General features: G+C 49.8%; 1 protein-coding gene across 6 annotated transcripts in view; it reads left to right on the top strand.

Moving 5' to 3' along the window:
• The window catches only part of RUNX1 (RUNX family transcription factor 1), a 176,164-nt gene that overhangs the window by 84,458 nt on the left and 77,491 nt on the right, over positions 1-14,215 (top strand). The window lies entirely within an intron of this gene.

Raw genomic sequence — 14,215 nt, 5'->3', positions numbered from 1 at the left:
TTTGCTGTATTTTAGATTCTGCTTTTAACAGATGCATGTAATTCTTGCTCTGTAGGACACCAAAGATACGCTACATAAACAGAATGTTAAATGGATGTCATGAGTGGTGGTTTGTGTAGTGCATAAACCAAATGATCAACCTTTGTTTCATATCGTCTTGCATAGATTTGATTTAGTGGTGATATTTCACACCTAAAAGTCATGCAAGAATGCTTTGTGTTGGCTAAGAAAGGCTCAAACATATTGCTACATAAGTCTGTTGCCTAACAAAGCTAAAACCAAGGCATTTACAGTCCCTAATTTCATAATTGTGCAAATGAACTAGAGGAAAATCAGATTAAAATGTACTGTTGTCTTTAAAATGAACTTGCCAATTTATAGGTAGCACATTGTGCCGCTGGGTATCATGTGCAACATCTATAACTGGGAAACAGTAGATGAATATGATCTTAAGCTAATCTTGCTAAGCTTTGTTCACTCTACAGCAAATTTCCTTTTAAAAGAGTTATGTATTGTAGCTGGTATTCAGGGAGCCATTTATTATGGCTTGCTGGAAAGGATATTTCATGGTCTTGAATATTCTATAAGGTTAGAGCATATTTCAGGGCAGATTTGTAACGAGACTGAAGTTAAAGGTCTGGAATTACAGCTTTTCTGCTCAACTACCCGAACACAAACCAGGGCCTGCAGCTAGAACTGACCAAGCAGAGAACCAGGCTCACAGAGGACTTTGTAGCTCAGAGGAGATGTAAGGCATCGGGTTTTGTTGAGCCCTGCTAGATCTTTCTCCTACTGCATGGCGCTTCGAGGTCACGGGAGGACAGCCTTAAGGTGGTCCAAGCCTGGCATCACTGCCTGGGGACAAGGAGGCATCAGAGAGGAAGAGGCAAGGGACAGCAGGCTGCCTCAGCAACCCTGCTTAGGACATGCAGGGACACCTGACGCACCTCGGCTGATCCCTCCCTCTCCCTGGACCACACTCCGTTGCCTCGCTGGCACACAGATCTCATCTTGGACAAATGGGAAGTGAGGCTTTGATATGAAGTTGCACCCCATTATGACCTGGGTGAGATCTGTGGCTGAGATCAAAGGCAGTAGATGACATACCTGCCAAATTAAAAACACTTGAGAAAAAAAACACCCAAGAGCAGTAGCCATGATTTCCATGAAAACAAAGTAACACTTCTGTCACAGTTATTTACACCTGCTTAAAGTCCAGTTAGTGGTGGTGACAGATGCCAAACCAACGTCCCGGAAGTGCTGCCTTCTGCCTGGGTGGGAGCAGCCACCGGCTCCAGGCCTGCCCACGAGTCCTGCAGCAGGGCAGCCCTGGGGTGTCCACCTTGGCCCAACCTGGTGCTCGTGGTAGACCCGCTGCCTGGGTCACACAGGTGACTGGGCCTGTCGAAGTTCCCCGCGAATCTCCCACTGCGCACTTGCACACTGGTTTTCTTCCAAGGGAAGGCAAAGTGTGGGCAGGGAGGTGGTTGGTGCCCTTCACACCCCTGTCACACCTGCAGTGCTTGCAGTGTGGGGGTGGCCTTTGACATTGTCTCTGTTTTAGTGGCTGCCAGAGGGAAGTTCTCCATGATTAATGAAGAGAGGCTGTTCCTCCACGCCCAGCAGAGCCCAGGTACCCTGCAGTGGTCATGCAAGAGATCAGTCCAGTCATGTCCTAGGACTTGTAGAGAGGGAGCCCTGTGACTTCTCTAGGAATCATAGAACCATAGAATGGTTTGAGCTGGAAGGGACCTTAAAGACCATCTAGTTCCATGGGCAGGGACACCTGCCACCAGACCAGGTTGCTCAAAGCCCCATCCAGCCTGGCCTCGGACACCTCCAGGGATGGGGCATCCACAGCTTCTCTGGGCAACCTGTTCCGGCGCCTCACCACCCTCACAGTGAAGGATTTCTTTCTAATATCTAATCTAAATCTAAAGCCATTACCCCTTGTCCTATCACTCATGATCTTGTAAAAAGTCCCTCTCCAGCTTTCTCCCAAGATCCCCTGCCCTCACTTGTGGAGAGATGATCTCTTTTTTCCCCCTACAAGTTAGGCAGTCATTTTGCCCTATCCCCCCAAATGCGGTGAACCTCCGGTATCCTACAAAAGGTGCCCACACAGACCGAAGTTTTGGTCTAATATTGATTGACACTGGACATGGGCTAGGGTTTGCCCAGCGTGAACTGGTGTGAGCCCACCACTCTGAGCAGAGGCATACTGTCATACCTTGCCTGGAAGCTACTTTTTAAAGCAGAAATTTACACTAGGGTTAAATTAGGATTTACAGAGAGCTGAAGGAACTGCTGCAGTTTAAACAGAGACAATGCTGAAAAGGCAGATAATTCTTCAGTCTCAATGAAAGTGACACTGAGACACAGAGTGACACTGAGAGTGATGCTGAGACTAACGAATGAGCTGTCTTTCCTAAAAATTAAAAATGAGCTCATCTCTTAGTACTGCTGTGCTAGGTTATCCAGACCTGTTTTGGGTTATCCTTGGGGCTCTGAGGATGGGTCTGGTGCCACCAGAAGATCCTTAAATTGGCCTGTGAAACAGCAAAACGTAAGAGCTCAGAGTAGCTGTCATGGACAAGAATGTCTTGGAAAGTCCTTGTTTAACTGACTGACACAGATGGTTCCTGCATTTGCGTCACTTAGGAGTCCCTTAAACTAATCAAATTGTGGAACTTCCCTAAAATAATCAAATTGTAACATAGTTTTATGGGTTAAATAGTAAATGTATTACCAAAAGAAAGCAACATTGAAAAAAAGATATAAAAAAAGAATGAAACAATTTGGAAAATATACTTGTCCTTAGACTAACAAAAATAAAATCCAGGGGAAAAAAACATGCCATGGAGACTACCACAAAGAATACCTTCTGAGTAATTTTGGTGCCTTTTGGCTCTGGGGAGGGCATGTTTTGAAAGGAGTGCCGAATCTGGCCTGTGGACCTCCTGCTTCCCCTGCTTGTGCCACTGCAGGATTAGTCATGTAATATTACAGTGAAAGGCAATATACCTAGCTGTACCTGTCACTTACAAACCCCAGGGCAACCTAGAGAAGACATACAGGGAAAGATCCCAAGACAGAGTTTAATCTATTATATGCAGGCATCACTGTCGGTTGGTTGGCACAGGCATTGCTTTGGCAATGAGACCAGCTAGGCATCGGGTCCTTTCCCTAAAGAATCACTAAAATCAAGTAACATTCAGCATCTATGTGTCCTGAGCACCTGATACTGAAGCATCATTAACACAGAGAGGTCTTACAGCGCTGGATGTGTGCATTCTATGTAAAGGAAGTCACACACACACACTTGTACTAGATTTTTCTAGTAAATTCTTATTATCAAACCAAAAGAATTAGAACCTTACACAGAGCTAGAACTAGTCCTAGTGCAGTCTGCTCTTTCCTAGGCCTTGTCCCATAAGCACATGCTCAGCCTAAAACTGTAAATGCGTCTTACTGGGCAAAATGCAGCAGTCTGTGTGGCAAATGGTGGTGGTACCATAGAGGTGGCTTTTTAGTTGGAGTTTTTATTAATAATCAGGATCAAAATTATCCAAATATTTTTCTCTTCATATGACTGTCATTAAGGTCTATATCTAGAGAGTCTGACAACGTGTCTCGCTGAAAGCTTTCTAATTGCTAACCCACACATCCCACAGTTGATGAACTGGCCTGTACAGGGAGGCTGCTCCCTGCTGGGTACACCAGCACACCCAGGCTCAGACCTGCTAAGCACAGGAAGTCAGGCGCAGGTGGGATGTTAAGCAGAGAAGAAACTATTTAGGAGATTAACTTGTGGCTTCATCTGTGGCTGTGAGAACGCATTAGTGGTGCGAAACGTGGTTAGTAGCCTTCACATCTCAGGCTTTTCTTCCTCCAGTCCCAGTTCAATCAAGGGATGTTGCGGTGAAAGTGCCAAGCATGATCCCCCTAACAGCTCAGAAGCAAAACTCTCCTGCATTAAGTCTTTGCTGTGCTGAGGAGGGTTAAATATGAAGTGTGCTGGCCAGTGGAGAGCAGACACATGTGGAACAGGCTCAGCTACCAGCTGAAGGCACTTGCAGAGCCTCAGGCAGCTGAGATCTCTGAGAGATGCTGGGAGAAGCCTAGCTCAGGGCAAGGAACAGCTTCTAGACAAATCTCTGTCTGTGCTTCCTATAGAAACGAGGTATCTGGGATTTACTCCTAATCGCATTGAGATTCAAGATGTTTCATGTTTCAAGAAGTTTCATGTTAGCTGTTGGTAAGGGAACTCTCTGGGTCAGGAAGGCAGCATCTGCTCCCCAGAGAATCCCCCTCTGATGACAGCAACTGCTGCTGAGGCTCACACAGCAAGGGTACCATCTGCCTTTCCTGGAGGGCTATGGAAGTATGAAAGTAAACTAGTTGTATTTCACACCATGTGCTGTATTTGAAGTAGCAAACTGGATTTGAGACCGAACTGCAGTTTCTGTCTCATCCAGTCAAATTAAACCTGAACCCTGAGCTGCAACAGCCTCTCTCTGCATCTCCTCTGCAGCCTCTCTGGGAAAGAAACCCCAGTCATTCCTTTGCTGCCAGTTTGCTGGCCAGCTGCTAGAAATGCTCTGCAAACTCACTGTGTGGAGCACTCCCACGTGGGCAATGAACAAGCTACCAGCATTTACCCTGTCACCTCTAAACGGCTGATGGAACAAGGGGGAAGGGAGAGAGAGATGAAGGGCAGGAAAAGAGAAGGAGCAGGGAAGCTGTCCCTTCAAAGAGTACCTTTCCTAATACTATCACCTGCTGATACCAGCATCACCATGTCATGCTGGGAGTAACATCATCATTTTCCTCTGAAAGCTTCCTGTTTCATCATTCTAGTCTGTCGCATTTCTAAATGGTGAAAGTAACATAGGAAGAAGAAGAAGAATGCAGTTAGCATCCTCATTTCTCCCAGCTGTTAATTCCAGACCAAAGTGTTGCAAGACCACAGCTTTCCTTCTGCCAAGTTTGGGAGGGAGGGTTCCTTCTCTGGTAACTATCTTTCTCCCTTTCTCTTCTGCTGTCAGGAGCTCCTTTTCCTTAGGATCAAAACATCTCCATATCGTGTTGACATGAACAATGACTCTATTACACAGAGAGATAATGGAAGGACATCTTGGGATTTAAAGATCTTTCTGTCCTAATTTCACCGTCTTAAATTTGAGCCAAAATTAGTTTTGATATCTTTTCTTTATTTGCTTAAAAACAATGTTTGTGTCATAAAACTCCCCTGTTATTGAAGTTTTTTACTGGCAGAGTGAGAGTCTCCCTGTCAAGAGGCCATGGATGATGTCCCAGAACTTCCCAGGTCAGCAGTACAGTGCAATGAGGGTGCCTAGGGAAGGAGCTTTGTCCAGAGAACACACCCAGGCTTTCAATCTCCTGCTTATGACCCTGTAGGAACTTTTGCAATCATTTATAATTCATACATAATTTTGACTGAAACCCAAGGAAACTAAGAAAGGTGAACCCATACCAAGTAATTTGGATCAGTTGCAGTTTCAATGCTACCATTACATTTTACATATTAGCACCAGGGGTATAGTGAATTATTTTTCCTAGACTGAGTACATGCAGTGATCTGAATCTGTCTGGTCAGTCACTGCTAACTGCAGAAGCAAAGTCCAGGGCAAAAGAGGGAAATCTACCTGCACAGCTCCTGGCATCAATCAAAATATCATCAGGGCTTCTCCAAAATGAATTGAGCTGTCCAGAGCACTCAGGACCAGCTGACAGCTGAGCTGCAGTTCCTACTCTGGCGGCATGCCCTCACCCTCAGAGGGGCTGGAGCAAGGAACAAAATAGTTATATTAATTCTATGCCATCCGCAGAATCCTTAGGCCAGAGTTGTTCCCTACTGTCCAGGTGGGTCAGATTTACTCCTCCTTTTAAATGTTCTGGAACCAAAGGTCCTGGGCTTTTTTCTTTTTTTACTTTTTCCCCATTTGTTGGTACAAGGCATCTGTAGTGTTCTTACCGGAGCAGAAGATCAAAAGCTCAAATGTTACAATTAGTGCTGGAGGTTGTTATGATGTGAACCTGAGTACATAAAATGCCACAGAAAATACTAGGTGTGGGTGATGTTATCTGCATTAAGCTAGGCATGTAATGAGCATAGTATAATGGCACACAATGTGTATTTTTTTAAGCACTTATACCAGATGGCAGCTTTTCAACAATTTCCATTCCCTTCTCCACCCCATACTCCCAAGTATTTCAAGTAATTGGCTTCTCCTCTAGGGATTAGCCACAGCAGAATTACATTAAATGACTAATTTTCCTCGCTTAGACTTCCCCCTACCTCTTTTAATTTGGAACTATGCAGAGAAAGAAATCATCCAAAAGCTCTGAGTGTTTGTGTGTGTCTGTTTTCTACAGCCCTCTAGAATGGCCTTGAAATCATCTGGGCTTCTAGGTCATGCGGTACATCCCAGCGCTTTTTGGCTTCGCTTCTACTACTTCTTAAACTTTCCCCTCCAAGGTGCTTGTCAAGCTCTGACTTGAAAAGTTCAAGCGATGTTGAGTCTGCAGCTTCCCTGGGAGCATATTCTCCTGCCTATTTGATCTTGGGATCAGCGTTGCCCCTGCTCTTAAAATTGAACTCATTTTACTTCAGTTGGCATCTGTTATTTCTTCTCTTATCATTTTTAACTAATGGAAACAGACCTTCCCCTTCCTCTTCATAGCTGTCTTTTATGTACTTGTAAACCGCAGTCATGCTGTCCCCTTGGCTTCCCTTTTGCCCCAAATTATATGTATGCATTCAATTCCTTTAATCTCTCCTTATAGGTAGTTCCTTCCAGACCTTTAATCGCTGTAGTTGCCCTTCTCTGTAGTCTCTCTCATTCATTGATACACAGCCAGTAACAGAGTGGCCAGGACTAAACCCATTGCTTTCCCTTGGATTTGAGCACTGAGAAAATAAGACTGGATGCTCTCTTGGCTCTAGATGTGACTCCTCTGATTCTGCACCTCCAGATAGCCTATCCCTGCTTATCGTGCACCAAGGACTCAAACTTCACTTTGAGGAAGGCAAAATGCATTGCATCCTAACCACACAGTGATGCATTTCACGTCTGGTCCACAAGTATGGGGAGTGTACACAAGGCAAACCACCAAAAGGTATTTTTGCAGTAGAAACTTTAACCCAGTCTCCGTCCTACCCACAAGTTTATCAGCAGCTGCGTAAGACCAAGGAGAAAACTGTGTCATTAGTAATATTCTAGTATTTATAAAGCCAGATCGGGGTGCTTCTTGTGAAGCAGAGAAGAGAGGCACTCCCTGCCCTGTGCCTGTTCCTGCGGCCCCTGGCTCTGAGTGCTAGCGGCAAGTAAACGCCACACACCTGCCCACTGACACACACTTGCAGCAGGTGAGCGCAAGAATGAACCCAGCCTTGGCTTTGGCCCTTAACAAACCTCCCAGCAAAGATGAGCCAGCCTGACTAAGCAGGACAAGGGAGTGGGGGTATCAATGCAGGCTTCTGCTTCAGTAACTTCATGATGACTAAATCTCCTCCTTGAGAAAATAGGGGAGAAGGGTGCTGTGGAGAAATGTCTCCAGCGGTGGTGGCACTGGTGAGGTGTTGCATCGGTCACACAACTGGGTGCACTGTTTTGCTGGGCACTGAAATTGCATCCATGCCAGTAGAAAGAGTCAGCTGAATCGCATTTCACCACTCATCCTTTTGGGGCTCTGACCAGACTGAGCTCCTTCTTCAGCTGTTGGTTTGACTCATGCTTTCAACCAGCAAAACCCTAGGAGGACCTGCAAAGCTGGGGTTAATGCTGGATGCAAATTCACAGTTTAGCCTCTCCTGAAAATTGTCCTTCCCCAGGTGTACCCCGCTCCCTGCCCATTGCTGCCACCAGTTGATAGTCTGAGTCAAGAGAGATGCAGTCCTCTGGGTTGCAGTTTCTGAACGATGAGGGAGGTGAAATGGTAAAGGGTGGCTCTCTTCATATGTAGGTCCGTGTTCTTTATCATCTATGTCTCTGATAACATGCCAACTATTCAAGCAAATCATTCTCCACATCCTCAAAATAGGAGTCATGTCTACCTTCTAAAATATTTTGAGTGACAAGAGCATGGATTGGTCTGCCCTATTTGAGAAGAAAAAGGCTCTCAGCTTCGGCCCAAGAACAAGACAGGGTTTTGACCATTGTTATCACATGGAGCTCCTAAGGGGGATGGAGAGTCCTTGGAAAAGTTTTTAGTGGTAAACTCAAGTCACAAGTACTTAGATGCCCAGGTTAAAGATATTGAATGAATATGTGTTATTTCATCTTTCCTCACAACCCCTCTGCTTTTCATGTACTCAGCTGCAGCCAGTTTCTCTGCTTCCAGAGTGAATAACCTTGTACCAGTTAACAGAGATCAAAGGCAGGATCCCTGGAGGGGCTTAGGCACTTCCCCCTCCCTGAAACAGAGGGAAGTTACACACCATACACCTGTGTAGTCCTGGCCACAGTTCCTGTGCATCACGCTGGCCATCTCACAGAGATTCTTAGTGGCATCATAGGTGCACCTTACACACCACCATGAAATATGAGTATCTCATTGTGTGAGAGAGATCACTGCAGGAAATAAGGAGATTCTTGTCTTTTTCTTCACTGGCTGCTGCTTTTCTCTGTGCAATGTTTCATCATTCCAGTACCCCAAAAAATAGTTTAATATATCACTATAGCATATTTTTTTTTTGAGATCAGTCAGCGGCATCACACATGATGGTAACTGCTATGCAATAAATATTTGCAGGGGCAATTCAGAAGCCTGATCCTACAAATTTAATTCAGAGAAATTAACTCACTGATTCATCACTAGTAGAAGCAAGGCACGCTTACTCCACTGTAAACATCTTTAAGAGGGTCTTAATATATGTATTAAATGAATTCAGGTGCAAGAAGTAGGAGCTGACCCACTGAATAATGCCACGTTAAACCCAGCTGCTCCAAACAATTAAGCACATGTATAATCACATTCCCCAAAGAGATTTCTATTGCATTCGGCAGAAACACCACTAAGGATGAGGCTGGGCATGTTTCTAAGCGTTGGCAGGATCAGGGTCTGTAACCAGTTCTCTCGGCTTGTGCTTATATGATATGTACACAGATCTGTTAAGGTCTGCATTTTTTTCTCCTTTTAACAAAATGTTTTCTCCCGTCTTGCACAAATTCAGACCCTTGCAAACAAGCAGCCATTGCTGCCTGCTTGGCCAGGGAATGTTTACCTGTGCAGTAGGAACTTGTTGTGTTCAGGCTCTAATTCACCCTTTGCAGTTTAGGCTGTTTAAAATTCATCCCTAAATTGTTGCTCCCTCTCTCACATTTCCGAAGCTTTTGCTTAACTGTATTATGTAAAAAGCTCGGTGCTTTTGTGGTCGAGTAATCCTGTACGACAGACGCAAGGCATGGTAGATAGAGATTCACTTGTGGTTTGTTTACAGCTGTAATAAATTGATGTCAAAATACAGATGTAAGTAGTGCTGAATGTGAATTGCTAAAGTTAGAACACCAGTTGCGATTCCCATTTCAAAAGGATTCCTGCACAAAAGACTGACTACCCGATTGCAAGTCTTATTAGCATTAGGGATGATAAAAGGTCTTACCATGGGACAAGAAACACCCTGCATAGTTTCTTTACTTTGCCTTATCACTGGTATTCCTGCAAGCTGCTTAACTCATTAATTCCTATTCTTCCAGAGTACCTGCACAAGATATAGCAAGGGGATAGTAAATTTCCATGCGAGTTTCTCTCTTTGTTATGCAAAAATAAAATAAGGAAATTGTAAGGAAGACAATAAATTTAATTAGCTAAACAAACTAAAAACAACAACAAAAACCCCAAATACTACCCACACGTAGTTAGTGTTAACGGGCTTGTAAAATATATAGCTCGATCTCTGTCAGAATACCCCCACCACAGTATTTTCCCTATCTACCCTCTCTTACTTAACTCCTTACCTTACAAAAGCATGGCTTCTGTGTAGCTAAAAAAGAATATTGTCACCTTCAGTCTAGATTAACGTCCTTCATCTCAGCATTGATAATGTTTGCTAAGTTATAGAAAACTGTAAGCATATAGTATTTTCTGGGTCTTTTGTTAAATCGTGGGATTTTGTATCTTTCTGACTCTCCATGTGTGTATTAGATCAGGTTTATTTTGTACTTATAATAAGGAGTTCAGATTAAGACGGGATGCAAAGTATCAAGTGAAAATCAGCCCAGAATATTCATGGATTTAAATATAAATACTCCCTACCTCTTGACTTAAAAAAAAAAAAAAAAAAAAAAAAAAAAACACACCAAAAACAAAACAAAAAAAAATACAAACACTATATGCGTGGTTTTACATTTTGGGCTATGTATGTAGATGTATGTACATAAGTAAAATAATTTTTCTTATCTCTACCATGCCTGTAAAATTATCAGCCACTAATATACCCCAGATGGCTTTTAAGCTGTAGCTCATTAGAGCTGTTTGCCTGCATTTTTTCCCCCTGTTTAAAACAGAAGGAAACCTCTCCCTAACAATTTAAATTCGGGATAATTTCATACAAGAAAGAAGTAACCGTGTAAAAGACGGAGTAAATAAATAAATAAATAAATAAGTAGAAGAAAACCACACACAAACCACAGAAACTTGGTGTGGAATAGCTTTCTGCACCAAACTCGGCTGTTCAGAAGCGAACCGGGCTGCAGGTGCGGCGGGAGGGCGGGCTGAGCACTCTGCCCCGGCCAGCCCCGGACCCCGCCCGGGCTGCCCCGCTCAGCGCTCCGGGGGGGCGGCACCTCAAACCGGCACCGCGTCTTTGGCGGAGGGGAAGGGGACAAGAGGGAGGGTGGTGCGAAGCTGTAACCCTACGGCGAGACAGCCCCGGGCCGGCACCGCCTCACCGGTCCCCCCGCGGGGGACAGCGGGGCGGAGGGGGCAGCCGGAGCCGAGCCCCCCGCAGAGGGGCAGGCGCTGCTGGGTCGCGCTGGGGGGGTGCGAGGAGCCCGCACCTGGCGCTCGTACTGCGGGTGTGGTGCAAGGCGGCTGCGCCGCTCCCTGAACTCGGCGCGCTGGCGGGTCTCTGCATAGGGAGCCCTGCCCCGCATCGCCGCGGGGGCGACAGGAGCCGCTTCTCTCACCCAGGGCACTTTCAGTTTAATCGCCTGTACACCAGGTAGCGTAAATGGCAGGCACTCGCCCTCTGCTCCGGTCCCCGCAGTTCGCGGCGTGCCAAACCGACAGTTATTTTCCCAGCTTCGGAGAGTTTTCAAAGCAGGTGTCGGCAAAACCGAGGATCACCTCTGCTCTGTCCTCGCCCCGCCCGGCGCGCCCCGGGTGGGAGACAGCCGCCGAGCGAGGCGGCTCCCCCCGCAGAGCTGCATCCCAGGGGATGCGGCCGTCGCGCTCCCCCGAGGGACAGCAGCCCCCAGCGCGCTCTGGCGGGGACGGACCGTGCCGGCCGCCGCGGCCCGAGCAGGCAGCGCCCGCACGCGCTCCCCGGGGGGTCGCCCCGCGGCGCTCCCCGGTTCCCCTCCGCCGGGCCGACGGCGGGCAGCGGGCCCCCTCTACCGGCTCCACCGCGGAGCTGCGCCGAGGGGCCGCCGCCGCCTTGCGCAAGGCCCGGCGGCGGGCGGCAGCCGCGGCCCGCTCCCCGCGGCGGGAGTTGGTCCCGGCGGGGTCCCCTCCGCGGCCACCGCCGCCCCACGCACTCCCGCCCGCCCCGCCGCAGCTGCTGTCACTCTCCTTCAAAGCCCGCCCAGCCCCGGGAGAGCGCGGCCGGCCGCAGCCACTGAGCTGGCGGGGGCGGCCGCGGCGGCGTCCCGGGGGTGGCCGTGGCGGGGCACGTCCGTTCTGGTGGGGAGAGGAGACGCGAGCGAACGAGCGGTGTGTAACATCAAGGAGGGAACCCCAAGCCCGTGCCGAGAGCGCGGCGGGGACGGGCGGCGGCGAGTCGGGATCGCCCCGTTCCCAGCCTGGGCTACGCCAGCGGCAAGCCCGCAACATTCGCGACCAGCACCAAAAAATAAAAGAAGAAAGAAAAGCACCAAAACTAAGTAAAAAACAACCAACCCCAACTCAGCCCGAAAGAACAGCCACGCCTCCACCCAGCATCCTCGCTGCGGTTCCGCGGGTGCCGGAGGCCCGCTGCTGCCCGTGCGGCGCTGCCCGCCCGCCGGCCCGGTCTCGCTGTCGGCGGTGCTGCCGCCATGCCTGGCCTGTAGCTGGGCTGTGCCGGGGCGGGGGGAACGTCCTCCGGGTGGGGGCCCGGCGGCTGTCCCGACATGTCGAGCTGCGATGGGCGCCCCTCGGGCCGCGTCCTTGTCCACCGGGGGCGGGAAGCTGCGGGGCGGGCAGGGGACGCCAGCCCGGGGACAGCTGCCTCGGCGGCCGCGGGTGCAGGCGTACCCCTTCCGCGGGGAGGAACCACCCCGGAGCCAACGCTGCCGGGAGCTCGCCCGGGGGGCGCGGGGCTGCCCGGAGGGGTTGCGCGGCCAGCGGCAGAGGTGTGCCGGGGCGGCGCTGCGGACACCTTGCGGGCACCAGCCGCCTCTCGGGGCCGTAAGTGACGGGCAAACGGGACCTGCACCGGAGGCCGGCAGAGCCGGGGGCCGGGTCGCGCCGCTCCGCCTGCCCTAACCACCACCCCCCGGGAACCGGCAGGCGCGGAGCACCCTGCACGTGGCTGCAGTGGGCTCGGGGAGCGGCGGCCCGCGGCTCCCGTGGGTGCGCCCGCGCGGTTGCGGTGTCCGCGGCGTCCCGCCGACCCGGCGCTCACCCCCCGCGCCCCACAGTAGCGGCGGCGGCGGGCGCGCCAATTCCAGGAGCCCCTGGCCCGCGGCCGCGCCCCGGCTGCTCCCGGAAAGGGCTGTGATTGGCCGGCGCCCTCCCCGTATGCAAAGCAGCCGGGGGAATGACATTCCTCCGCACTCCGCCCGCCGCAGCCAACTCGCTCCCGGCCACCTCCATTCATACCGGCGGTGGCGGCGGGCGCGGGGCGGCGGGGCGCCGGGCGGGCGGCGCGGACCCAGCGCGGCGGGGCGCGGAGTGGAGCGGCAGGGCCCGACCCGGCCCGGCCCGGCGGAGCGGCGGTGCCCCGGCGCCGTGGGCGGCCGGCTGGCCGGCCGGCAGGAAGCCCGCGTTCCCTGCGGCTCACGTGAAGACCCGAGAGCTCTCCGCTGTGGAAATGCGCTTTCGCTGAGCGGTCGTCTGGGCTGGAGGCTGTCACTGACCCCGGCTGGCAACTTCGGGGGCTTGATCCGCCCCGGTTCCTTCCGTCTCTCTCCGTAGGGGTCAACGGCTCCTCCACCCCTGCCCGCCACCACCTCCTTTTTTCGGAAGGAAAGCTTTCACCCGTTCAAAAGTAGTGGTTTCCGAGGTTTTTTTCTTAATCTTTTTTAAAGAAAAAAACAAACTGTTGCTGGTGGGTTGCTTTTGGCTTTCAGTGGCGTGCGTGTGCGTGGGGGCTCTCCGCGCAGGCTGGCAGTGTCCATCCCGCTGGCTGGAGGCGGCCGAGGGAAAAGCCATGTTTCCGAAAGCGGGCTTCCACCTGCTGCGGTTAAAATATTGTTAAGCAGCCGGTTCCTGTGGCCGAATTAGAGGAAGACTGCCTCAGATACTGGGGGGGGGGGGGGGGGCGAAAGAAAGAAAAAAAAATTGGCAATGACTGCCGAAGTTGTTGCAGACTGTTGGTCTGACTGCTGAGGAGGACGTGAGTGAGAGAGAGAGAGCGCTGTTGCACACACAAAACCACAGAGAGAACCCGCAATTTAACCAACATCCCCAAACCCAACTTTTCAGCTGTGGACCTTTTAGCCTCAGAGCTTGCGATCGGCTGCGACCTTTCTTTAAATTGATGAAAGACGTTATATCAAAGACAAGTACAAAGCGATGTAAAGCTTGAATGCCATGCACTGAGCTTTCCTTTTTGCTTTTCTTTTTTTCTTTTTGCGCAAGAATGATTGAAAGGTTGTGACATGAGTACTCTTAGAGCAACGCGAACCAAACTACTGAAGCTGATTTTCAAGGCTGCTTAAAAAAAAAATCTTGCAGACAACATTAATGGATTCCTGTTGTGTTTAAATTCTCTACAGATTGTATTGTAAATATTTTATGAAGTACGGTACATATGTGTGTGCGTGCGTGTGTGTACGTGAATATAATATATATGCACACAAACGTAGCCAGCTGACCTTTGATCAGA

Source organism: Falco biarmicus, chromosome 2, assembly GCF_023638135.1.
Source record: "Falco biarmicus isolate bFalBia1 chromosome 2, bFalBia1.pri, whole genome shotgun sequence".
NCBI classification, from domain to species: domain Eukaryota; kingdom Metazoa; phylum Chordata; class Aves; order Falconiformes; family Falconidae; genus Falco; species Falco biarmicus.
The sequence above is the reverse complement of the archived record's forward strand: the minus strand, read 5'-3'. Positions and strand labels throughout refer to the sequence as shown.